The sequence below is a fragment of the Pteropus alecto genome, unplaced genomic scaffold, assembly GCF_000325575.1.
Source record: "Pteropus alecto unplaced genomic scaffold, ASM32557v1 scaffold171, whole genome shotgun sequence".
Classification (NCBI taxonomy): domain Eukaryota; kingdom Metazoa; phylum Chordata; class Mammalia; order Chiroptera; family Pteropodidae; genus Pteropus; species Pteropus alecto.
This window is the reverse complement of record NW_006431925.1, coordinates 3,296,666-3,301,232: the sequence shown is the minus strand read 5'-3', so window position 1 is coordinate 3,301,232 and position 4,567 is coordinate 3,296,666. Positions and strand designations below refer to the sequence as shown.

Below are 4,567 nucleotides of genomic sequence, written 5' to 3'. Positions count from 1 at the left end.
ATCTGGCTCCTTATCCTTCAGGTCTAAAGTGGTCTCCTTTTACCTAGGCATCATCCCTGTTTTATTTTCTTTATTGTCACTTTTACTAGCTAAAATATGTATCTTATTATTTATTGTATATTGTGTCTGCCCAGTAGAACATAAGCTCCATAAGCATGCACATTATCATGTGAATTATGATTTCCCTTCATTTAGAACAGCTCTTGCTTCAAAATAAGCACTCAGCAAATACTTGTGTAATGAATCAATGATTAGAATGGCTATTAGAAAATGTCCACAGCATTATCTTTGAAACGAGGCAAGTTTTGGACTAGCCGATGAGCACCAAGGAGAAATATTAATACTCTCTTGCAATAGCAAAAGTAATGCTGTAGCAGGAAAACAAAATACTAGATATAGGCTGTTCTAAGACATTGTTCTACAGTATACAGCAGACAGAGAAACAGAGCTATTCGGTTTTTGAATTTAACTAAAAAAGAATAACAGTCAGGACTGTAGAGTGTGGTAGAGTAACTATACAACCCAATTTACTCGGGATAGTCCCATTTTACATCTATTGTCCCAACTTAATTATTAACTATGTCCCCTTTACTCTCAAAAGTGTTCCTTGGATTAAAAATTATATGATCAGCCTAAGTCTAGGTTGCTAAAGAGCTATCCATGGAGATCCTACAAGCAGGTGAAGAATAAATGGAGATCCCCTGGTAGTTTTGTATCACTTCACTTGCTTCCCTGAATTGTGGAAAAACACAGAATGTTTTCCAAAGGCACAGGTCTCCAAAGGATTGACATGGACTTTTCCACCAGCTGCTTCAGTGACTCTGCAATAAGCAATCATCCAGGGAACTCAGCCTGAGCTCCTGTGAAAGTATTTGGCATAAAGGAATTAACACTGCTACTTCTGATGCAAGAACAGCATGTACTTCACTGAATCATCAAGTCAAACCAAAGATGGAAGGAGTCCCAGAATGCCAGCTGGGCTAGGTTCCTGCTTTAGGAAGCTAAATACAAAAACATGATCTGGTATCTAAAGACATTACCTTAACATACAGGTAAAATAGGCCATGTGAAGACTACATTACATAAATTAACCACCTAATGGCAAGACTTCTCTTCTACTGGATTTGTATCTATAAGTCTAATAATTTTTCATTCATTGTTCTGTAGATTTCTTCCAACTCTGAGTTGAGAGAGAAATTTTTAAAAATAGATTTTATAGGTTTTCTCTGAAAAACTGTTACAATTTTTGTCATTAGCAGAATTAATGTAGTAGTTAAGAATACGTACTTGCTTGGTGCTTTACGTATATCAATTAATTCCTATAAATACTCTAAGAAGTAGATTGTATTACTATTCCTATTTTATAGATGAGAAACATGGATCCTTGTGAGGTTAAACAACTACCCAAAATTACCTAAATAGTGGAATTCAAACCTAAGCCTGCAAACTACAATGCCTGTACTAATTCACTGTGCTCTACTCTTAAGAACTATAACAGAAACACAGAGAAAGACAATTTTCAACTATGAAATCTAAAATAAAATTTTAAATTGCAAAACATGTTTGAAAACTATTTTCCAGTTTTAAAGTAGTTTTTAAATCATGATTTTAAGAAAGAGAAGATTTTTTAAATTTTAATTGTTCTATTTAATCTCTTGACTTTTCAAGGAACAGGCCTGCCAGTTTGGCCACAGTTTAATTTAAGAAACAAAGGGACTATGAATAAATCTGTCCTTTCTGGCAAAAGTGGATTGTAATGTGAAGAAGGAAGATAAAACAAGACAGAAGAGGTATCAGTATGTGTTGTCTTGTCATTTTGGGCAAGAATTCAAGTAGTAGATGAACTGAGAAAAGCATATTAAAATTTTTAAAAATATTATACCTTCTGTAATATCAGCACACAAAATACTGAAATATAGATTCTATGGATGTTATCAACCTCTCTGGAGTCTGTACTCAATATTCTATATGGGAAGAAATGGAATTAAAAGCTGTCCTCATACCAATATGGAAATATCCACAATAAAGATAAAAACTTGGTAGAACTGCATGGAAATAGAGAAGATTCCTCAGCTGCTACATACCATGAAAAGTACTCAAGATTTCCCATAACTTTTTCATGGGAAAAAAAAGATTGTTGTATTTATATTTAGCTACCTACAAGTGGGCCTATGTGGTAAAATTCAAAATAACCCCACGACATAAGCTATGGTGTGGAAATTATAGACCAGGAGCTAAATGGAGACTGTGACACCGAATTGAAATGGTCTATAACACTGGCAAGGCTGAGGTGAGACTTGGTGCAACCTGGAAGAAATAATAGGTCCTAATCAAGCCAAGAGAACAGATCATGAGTTTTACCAGTGGCAAGATTCAGTGTCATAGGCTGAAAGAATGCTCAGAAATGGCACATCTTGGACTGAGCAGGCTCTAGTCCAGAGAGAAGCTTAGACTAACCATTCCCAGACAATCAGAGAAGGTTCAGAGAATTCCAAGTCAAAAGGGCCTGGCTACCTCAGTTCTAATAATCCTAGTCTCCATCACAAGAAGAAAAGTCTGTCTCTAATATCTCAATAAAAAATGAGGTCTACCTGAAATAACAAATCAGAAATAAAGCATACATTTAAAGAAACTAATTAAATTATTGGAATACTTTAAGCTCATAGAATTGAATAAAATAAGAGGTTTTTTGTTGTTGTTCAACATCCAGCCAAGATTGGATGGCACAGAAAAACTGAATCAACTCTAAAAAGAGAAAAAAAAATAAAAAGACTCTACTTTTCTCAACATATATGAATATACTAAAATTAAGTTTAAAAATTAAATTTAGTAAGTTTAGAGAAACATGGCAGAGTGAGAAACATCCCCAGATCTCTCCCCTTGAAACAACAATAAGCTGAACATCTAAAACTCAACAAAAAACACCTAAATTGCACACCAACACGTCTGAGCGTGGGATCTGCACATAAGAGCTACAACAGGTCAGAACCCCGGATGTCGGGCAGTGGACTGGGAGAAATAAAGAGCTCACAGCCGCTGGAGCTTCCTGTAGGAGGAGGAGGAGCGGGGAAGGTGTGACGAGTTCCCTGAACAGCCTTATCTGGGAGAGTCGTGAGTTCCACACATATGGTGGCATGGCCCAGTCATCGGAGCAGAAAGCAGAGAAGTGAGATGGCAGAAAAACGACAGGTGATTTTTACCAGCCACGGTTGCAAAACCAAGGCTGAGCCACAGTCTTTAACTCCCAAACCAGAAGGCCTGTCCCCCATACCTTCTGAGACCAAACACCGTGGAGCCCCAGGGGAACCTGAGCTACCAAAATTGTTGCTAACACTGACAGGGACTGAAACTGAGGGTAGTGAGTATGATTAACTATCTAGAAGAAAATAAAAAGGCATTATTAGACTTTATATAAAGCAGAGATCCAAGAGGCTTAGACACCACCTACTAGAAACCAAAAGAAAAGCACCTTCTTTGCAGCAGGCTAAAGAGAGACCTTTATATAATAAATCTCTTCTTTCTGGAAAAAAAGCAAAATACACTTCCATTAATGCCAAGGTGGAGAAATAGTTTATTAAACACTATGAACAACCAAGGTGACAAGACATCTCAGAAAGAAAGAGAAAAAACTCCAGAAAATAAGCTTACAGACATAGAAATATGCAACTTAAATGACAGAGGATTCAGAATGGTACTTCTGAAAAAAATTAGTGAGTTCAGAAATAAGTCATATAAACAATTTCAAGAATTAAAAAAACAAATAGATAAGCAGAGCAAGGAGATTGAAACCCTCAAAAAGAACCAAATAGAATTTCTGGAGATGAAGAACACACTACAAGAGTTGAAAAATGAAATAGCAAGCTTGGGAAATAGAGTTGACCAAAAGGAGGAAACGATCAGTGATATTGAAGACAGAAATCTAGAAATAAATCAAAAGGAATCTACGGCCATACCACCTTGAACACGACCTATCTCATCTGATCTTGGAAGCTAAGCAGGGTCAGGCCTGGTTAGTACTTGCATGGGAGACCATCTAAGAATACCAGGTGCTGTCGGTGTGTAAAACAAAAAATTAGAAGGAAGAAGAGAGAAAACGAAGAATGAAAAGCAATGAAAGAGAAATTTAAGAACTAGCTGATACCACCAGGAAAGGAAACATAAGAATAATGGGCATTATTGAAGGCAAGGAAAAGGAGCAGGGACTAGAAAGCATTTTCAGATAAATAGTGGACGAGAATTTCCCAAATCTAAAGAATGAGCTGGAACTTGGAATTCAAGAAGTCAACAGAACACCCAATTATCTCAACCCAAAAAGACCCTCACCAAGACATATTCTATTAAAATTATCAAAAATCAACAACAAAGAATTCTCAGGGCAGTCAGGGAGAAGAAAACAGTAATTTATAAAGGAAAACCCATTAGATTATCCTTGGTCTTTTCAGAACAAACCTTACAAACCAGAAAAGAATGGCATCAAACATTTAAACTATTAAGTGATAAAATATTTAAACTATTAAGTAAAAGGAACTACCAGCCTAGAATAATGTATCCAGCTAAGCTCTCCTTT

The 4,567-nt window shown here is 36.2% G+C and overlaps 1 pseudogene; it reads left to right on the top strand.

Moving 5' to 3' along the window:
- Positions 1-3,939: 3,939 nt before the first annotated feature.
- Positions 3,940-4,058, top strand: LOC112475576 (annotated as a pseudogene).
- The last annotated feature ends 509 nt before the right edge of the window (positions 4,059-4,567 follow it).